The sequence below is a fragment of the Hoplias malabaricus genome, chromosome 2 (genome assembly GCF_029633855.1).
Source record: "Hoplias malabaricus isolate fHopMal1 chromosome 2, fHopMal1.hap1, whole genome shotgun sequence".
Lineage (NCBI taxonomy): Eukaryota > Metazoa > Chordata > Actinopteri > Characiformes > Erythrinidae > Hoplias > Hoplias malabaricus.
The window spans coordinates 7592079-7604962 of NC_089801.1; the positions used below are offsets into that span (position 1 = coordinate 7592079).

Genomic DNA, 12884 nt, shown 5'->3' on the forward strand with positions numbered 1-12884 from the left:
TTCTGGATAGAGAATACGGCAGGTGCTATTCTCTTTCTATTAAATCTACGTTCCACCAACTAACACGGCCAACCCCCCGTACAGGTCAGTCGAGGCTATTCTCATCTCTGGTGGAACGAGCTTCCAAGCACTTTCAGAGCAACAGGAACCCTCTCCGCATTCAAGGAATCCTTGAAAACCCAACTCTTCCGAGAGTATCTCTTGCACTGAAAATCTTTCTTTAATGCACTTATTACTTCCTGGCATATTGCACTCAATGTAAGGTATTTTGTATAAATTGTGCTGTAGTTTGAATGTTAGATCCTCTTTTGTAAGTCGCATTGGATAAAAGCGTCTGCCAAATGCATAAATGTAAATATAAATATCTCCATTCAGAATGCGGTCAAGTCCAAGATTAGGCAAGACAAGGTTTAGAACAACAGATTCAATAATATTGCTGGTATGTCTTATACAGATCATACAATCTTAGCTTGGTTATTGCTAGACTAAACAACATGACTGTAGTTGGTATAATGCCATGGATTCTAACTTTGTTTCACTTTTATACCTATGCCTCACTCATTATGGGATACAGCAAGGCAGAGCAGGTTACCTTCATGCGGCATCATTTCATTTTAAGTCTCTTGGAGTTCTCTATTTAGTGCTAGTAATCTAATGTGTGTGTGTGTGGAATTTGAAGAGTTCCTTTGTTGGCAAAGCATGGCCTAAAGGCTGCTATATGTTCTCTCTCCACCACTCCAGCTATATATTATTCATATCTAATAGGGCAGAAGCTGCCGTCCGATTAAGGTCCGCTCGCGGCATAAAATGTGATAGGGAGAGATTTCTGCTGGAATGAGAGAGTGTGGGGGGAAATGGAAGATAGAAAGAGAGAGCCAATTAGAAATAAATGCCATTTAGGTGATTAGCTAATGTATGCTAGCTGCTGACTGGTAGCAACATTAGCACGTTCCGTTTAAACTCTTCTGTTTAATCTGAGGGCGGCTGCAGTCGAATATCATTGACGCAAGGATTGGTCTTACTCTAAACTCAGGTATCCACAATAATGACATTCATTACTAGTTTGAAAAGTGTACAACTCAACAACGCTAGCTTTGCTATTGTGCAAGATGTTGACAGGCCTATGGCTGTTTAGATAAAACCCTTTGGACCTCGAAAGCTTTAAAAGCCAACACAAACAGCGTAAATAGTCACTCCAAGGTGTCGGTAGCGTTATTGACTTGAAGAAGAAAGGAGTATTCTTACTGTATAATTGGATCCACCTCTGACATGACCACATTCTATTCTCAGACTTGATTTCATTGAGCTTTTGCTTCACTGTCTACATTACCGAGAATGCGACTTTCTGCTAACCCAGAGAAGGCAAAACCTGTCGTCGTGGCGATAATAATTGCTTGGTCGTAGGTCGCCAGAATAGAAATTGATACTTACAGTGTGGCCCTATTGCTTCCATTCCTGAACATTGTTAAATTAGTTCTGTGAGCAGCAAATGCAGCAAATAGCCTCGGAAAAAAAGACAAGAACCAATTCTTCAGAGAGCCATTTCAGGAATTCCCTGTAAGAGCTTGTTCACTTCAGTGTTTAAAGAGTGCCTGGGGACACTGATGGTTTATTGAAATAATTGAATGTACCCTAATTGGGAGGGATTTAGAGCATCATTTTTACCTTTTGTTACTATAATATATGGCCAAAATGAAGGGTATTAATTAGGAATGTGCTCCCATTTGCTGCAGTAATATATTCTCCACCAGATTTTAAAACATTGCTGTGAGGGTTTGATTTGATTCATTGCATTCAGGTACGAAAACATGAGTGAGGTCAGGTGATGATTTTAGAGGATTAGTATTAGTTCATTAAAATCCTCCCAAAGGTAATGGATGGAGCTTCTTCACTCCTGTTAATAAGGGTCCACAATTCCACAGCCGAGCTAAATGGCTAAATTCACTCATTATAGGAGTCTACAAATCTTTGGAGATATAGTATACAAACCTTGCTCTGTACAGGAAGAATGTAGGCTGTTACCGTAGTAAACAGGAGACAAACTCCCTATTTCTACTTCCTGCCTCCTGGTATCTAATGATTTGTTTTTGTTCAGAAACAAACTTTTGGCCCTCCCTGCGTCTGTCTGTGGGCAGGAGTCCTATGTAAATGAACAAATTTGAAGCTGAAGAGCTTCCACATGCCCACCTGGCCGGCCAGAGTGGGCTCTTGACTATGAGCGGTGATCATTGTTAGTACTGTGCTCTCTACTGCACCATTACTGTCTGTTCTGAGCTTGAGCCACATTAAACTACAGCAGGCACAAAGGACAACACTGTTACTCTTTGCTCCCGGCTAAAACTGTTACAGTATTGAAGAATGGTTTACCTTAAGGTCACACTCCACAAAGTAGACAATATATAGTACACAGACAAAGCCAATGTTCCACATTGATGCAAAATATAGGAATATTACCAGTAATGTGGAACATCCTTTGATGCGGTAATTGAAATAAGACAAATGTAAATCAGATATATCTCAAATGTAATAACAGCAATCTTCATTATTCTTATTATTATCGAATTCCATGCTAAATTAGCCTCATTACAAGACAGTAATGCCAAATATCTCAGAAGAATCAATACACATGTAAGTAATCACATAAGACGATAAACAAACCAATACAACGGCAAGAAAAATAGGCCAAGGCCATTTTTTACAGCACACACAGAAAGATCAAAAAGACTCAGATTCTTTTGAACTATCCATTTTAATAAACCTAACTAAGCAAGTAGAGATGTTTTTTTGCGCAACCCAGAATGCGTATCGTATACGGTAGCCCAGACTTAAAGCAAGAGCACAAAAACATTAGGATAGAACACAATATTAACATATAAAACCAATGGATTCAAAGGAAAGACATGACACTAACATCCTTTTATGGATAAAAATAACCGTGTATTTAATGTATGTTATTAGTGGTTCCAAAATAACATACTTAAGTACACTACAGATACATTAAAACAGAACAGAATACTGCATTAAACATCCCTTTGTAGTTTTGTGTTTTCTATGTGTTGTCGTGTTTTTACTCTTTTTGTATCTTCCCAAAATGTAGTTGGGTTTTGAATGTCATTTTGGAACCTCTAATGTGTAATAAATCACTACTAATAAGAATTTGAAATTATATTAAGTTATACTAATATTCATTCATTCATTCATTGTCTGTAACTCTTATCCAGTTCAGGGTGGGGGTGGGTCCAGAGCCTAACTGGAATCATTGGGTGCAAGGCAGGAATACACCCTGGAGGGGGCGCCAGTCTTCACAGGGCAACACAGACACACACACAGACATTCACTCACACCTACGGACACTTTTGAGTCGCCAATCCACCTACCAACGTGTGTTTTTGGACTGTGGAAGGAAACCGGAGCACCCGGAGGAAACCCACGCCGACACAGGGAGAACACACCAACTCCTCACAGACAGTCACCCGGAGGAAACCCACACGGACACAGGGAGAACACACCAACTCCTCACAGACAGTCACCCGGAGGAAACCCACGCGGACACAGGGAGAACACACCAACTCCTCACAGACAGTCACCCGGAGCGGGAATCGAACCCACAACCTCCAGGCCCCTGGAGCTGCGTGACTGCGACACTACCTGCTGCGCCACCGTGCTGCGTCATATAACTTGAATTTACATATTATAATTTGTAATACTATATGTTGTCATTTAATTAGTGACTGTTCTGACATGGTCTGTTCATTTGTATTAGTGTAATTATCACACAATTATGTTTTTTTGAGTTCAGTCAGGAAGCTTAGAGAAATACACTTCTTGTAAAAGAAGAGAAATGTGAAAATAACATGACTAGTGCACTCAGTATATATCATTATAATTTAAAATACTTATTAATAGTGATTTAGTACACATCAATGGTTCTATAATAATGTCATTTAAGTACACTTGTTTTTTCCACAAGATGAGGACCGAGTTATGATCGAAATAAAAGCACATTTACCATTTGATAGTCCAATTTACCACCACAGAGTCAAAACATGTGTTTGGTGTCTCATTAAATAAGACACTAGTGACATCACATGTACCAGCAGGTTTGGACTGTACGAGGGGAATTTAGACAATGGTGTTATCATCTTTTAAACATGTGCCAGAATCATATATTAATTTATTATTATACGGTGGCAGTGGGTCCAGAGCCTACACCGAATCTTTTGGGCAAAAAGCAGACACACCCAGTCACACCTGTGGACAATTTCACACAGCTGATTAGTCTACCAGCAAGGAACCAGAGCACTTGGAGGAAACCAACACAGACACAGAGAATACACCAAACTCCTCACACAGAGTAACACAAGGCAAGGATCAACCCCAGACTCCACATCTTCCTCCTTCCACTGTGAGAAGACACTGCAGTGCTAAATGTCTAAATGGATGTGTAGCTGTCAAGAAGCTACCACTGAGAAAAGGAAACAGACAAAAAAGAAGTGAGATAAACACTTTTGGGACGACCTGGATTGTGAGAAGCAGAAATGCACCCAACTTCCAAGACTAACATTTTCACCTGTGAGAACTGTGAGTTTGTTTTTTGGTTTAAGACTTTTCCATTTCTTCTGGCCTTTAATGGTTATTTTGATTGAACATATGGATAATATATAAATGCACCAAGTCAGAATCAAAGTAAGTGTGACCATAGCCAGCACTGAGTTCACTGTTCTACAACACTCGCAGCGTTCTGAGTAGACAACACTGGTTCTAGTCACAGAGAATCATGTGTTGCTTTGGTAGTTAGCTCTGAGAATTTATGCACTGACTAATAAGTTCACGCTGAGAACAGATGCCCTGCAAATGCACATGTACTGTTTAAATCCATCCTCGTAGTTGACAGAACATCCATAAAGCATTTTTCACTCGCAGAGTAGAAAACTGGCGCACAGTTCAGCCGAGGACTGAAAGCTCCTGTAAATAGCTCCGCTTTTAATTCATGTTAAAAGGGGTCAGATTTAACAAGGTCAGCATTATGGTCTGTCCTGTAACAAATGTTTTCCATCTAGCTGCTTGCTTAGGGGCCATTGGTTTCATCATAACAGTGAAATCTACTGAGAGTCTGTACAGAAGATTGAAACAATGTTTAAGTACAAAAAAAGGCAGGACAAATAAAAGCTTGTTTTATTGGTCCCGGTGCCCATACAAGCGATGTTAATATTATTTTTCTGACCCTTATCCATCACTGAATGGGCACTGGGCTTTTTAATCTGCTCAGATGTTCCAGTGCACCTCCGCCTCATGCTGTTTTAAAGTTACTGCAGAGATGTACATAGCTCTGTGGACTATATCCTAATGTTTTATTTAAATTTGTTTTGTGGTGCAGCAGGTAGCGTCGCAGTCACACAGCTCCAGGGCCCTGGAGGTTGTAGGTTCGAGTCACGCTCCGGGTGACTGTCTGTGAGGAGTTGGTGTGTTCTCCCCTTGTCCGCGTGGGTTTCCTCCGGGTGACTGTCTGTGAGGAGTTGGTGTGTTCTCCCCTTGTCCGCGTGGGTTTCCTCCGGGTGCTCTGGTTGGTAGGTGGACTGGTGACTCAAAAAAAAAAAAAAAAAAAAAAAAAAAAAAAAAGTGAATGTGTGTGTGTCTGTGTTGCCCTGTGAAGGACTGGTGCCCCCTCCAGGGTGTACTCCCACCTTGCACCCAATGATTCCAGGTAGGCTCTGGACCCTGAACTGGATAAGGGTTACAGATAATGAATGAATGAATGTATCGCTGATAGAATGATCTGTAACCTAACTTAGTAGTAACTGAAATGTCTTGTATTTCACTACTGTTCTTCCCTTGTATCAGCACTGTCTCGTTTGGTTTTACACTTATATTTTTTTTCTTTTGGACCCTTACCTACAATACTTTCTGAGTGAAGACAAAGCACTCTTGGAAGTCAGTCTGGATCAGAGCATTGACTAAATGCAGTGAAAATGTGTAAATAAAATATTCCACTTGGTGCAAGGACCCATAGCACTTATCTGAAGTGAGTTTATTGTAGTTTGCAAATATTGTAAATAGAATTTACTTCACATTCCATATGATTCAGCTGTAGCTTTTAAGGGCTGCCCATTCAAAGTGAAGTTATATTGTTTTAGCCTGGAGTGCTTTTTATAGGGAGTACAACGCAGGCTAGAACACTCCTTATAAATCCAACGTCAATGGACAGAGCTAAATGGGGATTGTCATGGCCTCAGTGTTGGAGAAGCAAGCTTGGGGTCAGAAGGTCATCCTTCAATGCTCAGAGCTGGTGGGGAAATGGGAGGACTGAAAGGACTTTGCTGTTTCCTCCCTCAGTAACCATGGCTAACGTGCCCTTAACTCCCGACTGCTGCGCACGAGCTATGGCTCCTCCAGGTGTCTGCGCGGTGTGTTTTCCAGTCATTGGTTAAATTCAGAGACTCAATTTTCCCCAAGGGGGGGTTAATAAAGTAACACTTCTGCTGAAGCTCCGTCAGTTTGAAATTATAAAGAGCATTTTTCCTTTGGACTGTGAGGGAGGCGCCATACAGTCAGCCAATCAGAACAAAGGTCATTTATGTATCAGTCTTTCCCCTAACTCCGGCCACTGCCGTATATGGTGCAGTTCCGCTCTCTCTCTGCCAATCGCATAGGGTAAAAAAATAAAACGTAAGTTCACGCCTTTGTAGGGCATTTAAACATCAGTCTTGCAAAAAATCACATATCTAAACAATATATAAGTATCTCTAACAGTGTTGTAATTCTTTGTGTGCAAAACTGCATGTAGAAAACAACACATTTCAATTTCGCAACAGATATTTCCCTCAGTGTAAAAGTTAGCTTAGCGGTTAGCTTCCTTTTCTCTGAGGGGAAAATCTACCGCCATTTTAATCCTTACACGTAGAGTACAGATACCAACACAGGACAAACGTAATCTCGTTGTGAACCTCTCAAAACCACTGAATGTGGTAGCAACTGTCTCGTTTGACTGTCACAAGCAGGGGAGGTGGCCGAAGTTTAGAGGGCACCTACTTAAACAAAAGCGTTTTTATCTAAAAACATATTTTTTAGATAAAATTAATCTACATTAATCTACACATATTTGACTCCTGAAAAATGTTGATTTGAGTGAGTAAAGTGAGTAAAGTACTTCTATTTATTTACAGTTAGCTACGATTTCCAATATTGTAATTAAAGTGGCCGGAACTTGGGGTAAGTACACTATATATCTTAAAGGTAAAGTTGTGAAACTAGAGCGTTTAAATCTGATATAAAGACGTTGAGAAAAGTTTATGTTCAGTAAGTTCACAGCGATTTGAATACATAATTCAATACAAACAAAGTGAGAAGCAAAACAGGACGACGGGAGTCGCTATGAGTCTTTTAAGGTGGTGTTACACCAAATTCTGTGACCCTAGAGGGCGCTACTTCATAGCTTTGGCATATAGAGGGTCACAATTTCCACCAGAATTTCTGACCCCTATGCTGGATATGATTTAGTGCCCTCTAGGGTCACAGAATTCGGTGTAACAGTACGGTATGTTTGAGCAGAACTTGTCTAAGATTTTATTCACTGTTTGAATTACCACAGAAACTTTGTAACTCAAGTTGTTTAGTTTTGTAGCATTTTGGACTGTGTTTACGTTCATGCAGTTAACAGCCTCCTGTATTTAGAGTGAGTTCCTACCTTAATAATCTGAAACAGTAAAAATAAGTCAGTATTACCTAGGGTGACCAGGTGTCCTCTTTTTCAGACTTAAAAAAATGTCCGAGCGGAATTTCACAAACGTCCGGGATTTTGTTTTTCTAGCGCTTACATAGAATTTCGAGAAGCATTTCGTTCACAAACTAGTCCCGCCCTCCCCTACTCCGATTGGTTCGCTTGAGTGAGAAGGGGGCGTGGTGAAGTAGCCTAAAATCTTCTGATTGGACGGTCTGACTGTAGAGCTACCGTTATTGGTCGATAACCTTTTCTGTAAACATTTAATTGGTCAGTCTGCACGTCAGTAGTCCTTGTTTACGTCAGGCAAAGCTCATGTACCCACCCTCACCTCGAGCAGCTATGCCGAAATGTAAATGTAAGTTCTCGGATGAATTAAAAAAGATATTCCCATGTTTTGTGTAGTAAATAAAGGTGTAAAGGACCTAAAAGCACACACAGGTTCAGCTAAACATACAACGGCAGCGAGCGGCGACAGCTCATCACCCCCCCCCCCCCGAGGGACGTGTCCTCTTTTTCACCATCTCAGATCTGGTCACCCTAGTATTACCCACCCATGGAGCAGCAATAGAGAAATACCCTCCCCTCTGTTCACGATTTTCAACATTTGTAGGTCTCTTCGATCTCTTCGAAGCCTAGCGTCTGACCTGAATTTACTAAAAATGTATTTATTTATTTTTTAAATTACGATTGTGAACGTCATTCCTTAAGCAGAGAGCAGCAGTAGCTCAGGAAGTGCTCTCTGTTGCAGAATTGTTGATAAAAAGCACCCGTGAATACCCTGCTCACACCTCTCTGACCCCTCAGAGCCCTGACAGAGACTTGAAGGGGTCCTTCCACTGCTCCCTGAGCCTCCGCTCCCTCGCTCTATTTCATTTGCACTGATTCCACTGGCTGCTTAATGTGACGGATGCACGGTGACAGGCAGAAGATGACTCAGTTATTTTTGGTTGGACTCTTGTCTCCACATTCAGTGAGTGCAGAGATAATGTGGGGATAAGTGTGTGTGTATGTATGTGTTTGTGTGTGCTGATATATATAATATCTATGAGGTGCTAATTAGAAAAACAGCATCTGTAGTTAACTCTAACATTAAACACAATATCTTTAGCAAATCCAAATATCCCAGTAAACGACGAACGTTCCTGGACGTTCAAAATAGGTCTAAAAGTAGTCTGTCCGTCAAGGACATATTTTAAACGTCAATGGACGTCCAAAATCCATCTTAATAAGTTAGTTAAGTGGTGACCAATCGATAACGTCAGTGGACGTCCAAAACACGTTTTATACAAGTCATTTATTTCGGGACCAATTAATAACGTCAATGGACGTCCAAAATACGTCTAATAGTCGTCTTTTCAATGTCTGTGTTTGGACGTCTTTTCAACTTTCATTTTCAACCTTAAGAGAACGTTGATTAGACGGCAGTCATTACGTTATTTCAACGTTGAATCAACGGCTAAATGTTTACTGGGTATGCAGTTAGTGTTCATAACGAAAATAAATAAATCAGGCATAAGACATGTCACCAATTCATATTCTATGTTCTATGACTCTTAACTATAGCCATAATAACAACATAAACTCAATATATAGAACATTAGCCCAACCTAACATCTAAAAAGCATGGTCTTTAACTGCCTGTAAATAAAGCAACATTTCAATGAAACCCTGGACTGTTTCTGTCTCGTCCTCTTTAGTAGATGGTGACATTATTCTCACTGTCCACTAAAGCACTACCCCCTGAAAATCTACGTATTATCTATAAAATCTTAATATCATAAAAGGCCCAAGTGTGTTTTAAATAGATATTAAGTGAAGCTGAGGTAGGGTGTTTTTTAAATTTAATATTCTGAAGTCCACTGAATAGCATTGGGGGACCCCCATGCGGCTGAGTGTAGGTTTAATGCATATTAACACAGTCAGAGAATGGAGCTCTGTGGCCCATTTCCATGTGGCCTGTCTCAGACAGTGTCTGGCATTAAAATCCCTTTAACTAACTCTCTCTCTCTCTCTCTCTCTCCCCCACCCCCTCTGTCTCGCTCATTCTCTCTCTTGGTCCCATCTGTCGTTACAGTGGCATGATCAAGAGCAATGATGGCAGGCAGTTATATTAAATCCAGTCCCTGTGAGTTGTGAAATGATCTGCAGCGGCTCGTTCGGGTCTTGCCTGATGAGTTTGAGGACGTGTGGCTCTCGCAGGCTTTTCTCTTTTCAGGGTGTGATGGAGCTACTGCTTAAATATGAATGTTTCAGCATAAATTTAGCATTTACTACCATTTTTGTACCATCAGAAAGAAAGGGGGGGGGGGAACCCCCAGCAAAAATATATTAAAAAAAAGTTTGTGAAATGTCTATGAATAAATTAAAGCAGTTTATGCTCCATATAGTGGGTCCACCCCATGGCAAGAGTCATGTTTAACATTTGCTCAGTGTTGATGATATTAAAAGCGCATCTAATATTACTTACTGAGCACCAGATGCTATCGAGTGAACATTAGTTATTCTTGAGTGAACACCAGAAACCAATGAGTGATCCCCAAACGCTGTTGATTGAGCACAAGCTACTACAACGTGAGACACCATCATGATCACATGATACTAATGAGCACTCGAATCAAACACCAAATACTATTCAGTGAGCACCAGATAATGTCATGTGTGGACATTCAAGTATTACTGAATATGCACCAGAAAATCAGGTGATTATCATAACGCTGTAGACAGTTGGTATTTGTTCTTTTTCACATTTGTCAAGTAGCTCCTCTGGAGTTTGAAAGTCAAAGGCCAAAAAAAATATTCATTCATTCATTATCTGTAAGCGCTTATCCAGTTCAGGGTCCCGGTAGGTCCAAAGCCTACCTGGAATCATTGGGCGCAAGGTGGGAACACACCCTGGAGGGGGCGCCAGTCCTTCACAGGGCAACACTCACACATTCACACCTACGTACACTTTTGAGTCGCCAATCCACCTACCAACGTGTGTTTTTTTTGGACTGTGGGAGGAAACCGAAGCACCCGGAGGAAACCCACGCGGACACGGGGAGAACACACCACACTCCTCACAGACAGTCACGTGGAGGAAACCCACGCAGACACAGGGAGAACACACCACACTCCTCACAGACAGTCACCCAGAGGAAACCCACGCAGACACAGGGAGAACACACCACACTCCTCACAGACAGTCACCCAGAGGAAACCCACGCAGACACAGGGAGAACACACCACACTCCTCACAGACAGTCACCCGGAGGAAACCCACGCAGACACAGGGAGAACACACCACACTCCTCACAGACAGTCACCCGGAGGAAACCCACGCAGACACAGGGAGAACACACCACACTCCTCACAGACAGTCACCCGGAGGAAACCCACGCAGACACAGGGAGAACACACCACACTCCTCACAGACAGTCACGTGGAGGAAACCCACGCAGACACAGGGAGAACACACCACACTCCTCACAGACAGTCACCCGGAGGAAACCCACGCAGACACAGGGAGAACACACCACACTCCTCACAGACAGTCACCCGGAGGAAACCCACGCAGACACAGGGAGAACACACCACACTCCTCACAGACAGTCACCCAGAGGAAACCCACGCAGACACAGGGAGAACACACCACACTCCTCACAGACAGTCACCCAGAGGAAACCCACGCAGACACAGGGAGAACACACCACACTCCTCACAGACAGTCACCCAGAGGAAACCCACGCAGACACAGGGAGAACACACCACACTCCTCACAGACAGTCACCCAGAGGAAACCCACGCAGACACAGGGAGAACACACCACACTCCTCACAGACAGTCACCCAGAGGAAACCCACGCAGACACAGGGAGAACACACCACACTCCTCACAGACAGTCACCCAGAGGAAACCCACGCAGACACAGGGAGAACACACCACACTCCTCACAGACAGTCACCCAGAGGAAACCCACGCAGACACAGGGAGAACACACCACACTCCTCACAGACAGTCACCCAGAGGAAACCCACGCAGACACAGGGAGAACACACCACACTCCTCACAGACAGTCACCCAGAGGAAACCCACGCAGACACAGGGAGAACACACCACACTCCTCACAGACAGTCACCCAGAGGAAACCCACGCAGACACAGGGAGAACACACCACACTCCTCACAGACAGTCACCCAGAGGAAACCCACGCAGACACAGGGAGAACACACCACACTCCTCACAGACAGTCACCCGGAGGAAACCCACGCAGACACAGGGAGAACACACCACACTCCTCACAGACAGTCACCCGGAGGAAACCCACGCAGACACAGGGAGAACACACCACACTCCTCACAGACAGTCACGTGGAGGAAACCCACGCAGACACAGGGAGAACACACCACACTCCTCACAGACAGTCACGTGGAGGAAACCCACGCAGACACAGGGAGAACACACCACACTCCTCACAGACAGTCACGTGGAGGAAACCCACGCAGACACAGGGAGAACACACCACACTCCTCACAGACAGTCACGTGGAGGAAACCCACGCAGACACAGGGAGAACACACCACACTCCTCACAGACAGTCACGTGGAGGAAACCCACGCAGACACAGGGAGAACACACCACACTCCTCACAGACAGTCACGTGGAGGAAACCCACGCAGACACAGGGAGAACACACCACACTCCTCACAGACAGTCACGTGGAGGAAACCCACGCAGACACAGGGAGAACACACCACACTCCTCACAGACAGTCACGTGGAGGAAACCCACGCAGACACAGGGAGAACACACCACACTCCTCACAGACAGTCAACCGGAGGAAACCCACGCAGACACAGGGAGAACACACCAAACTCCTCACAGACAGTCACGTGGAGGAAACCCACGCAGACACAGGGAGAACACACCACACTCCTCACAGACAGTCACGTGGAGGAAACCCACGCAGACACAGGGAGAACACACCACACTCCTCACAGACAGTCACCCAGAGGAAACCCACGCAGACACAGGGAGAACACACCAAACTCCTCACAGACAGTCACCCGGAGGAAACCCACGCAGACACAGGGAGAACACACCAAACTCCTCATAGTCACGGGACATGAACCCACTACCTGCAGGTCCCTGGAGCTGCGTGACTGCGACACTACCTGCTGCGCCA

The 12884-nt window shown here is 43.6% G+C and overlaps 1 long non-coding RNA gene across 1 annotated transcript; it reads left to right on the forward strand.

Moving 5' to 3' along the window:
- The first annotated feature begins 4291 nt into the window (after positions 1-4291).
- LOC136687553 (uncharacterized) lies at positions 4292-9960 on the forward strand. Its single transcript, XR_010800491.1, has 3 exons — positions 4292-4581; positions 5378-5567; positions 9795-9960. It is a non-coding gene; the product is annotated as an uncharacterized lncRNA (long non-coding RNA).
- Positions 9961-12884: the final 2924 nt, after the last annotated feature.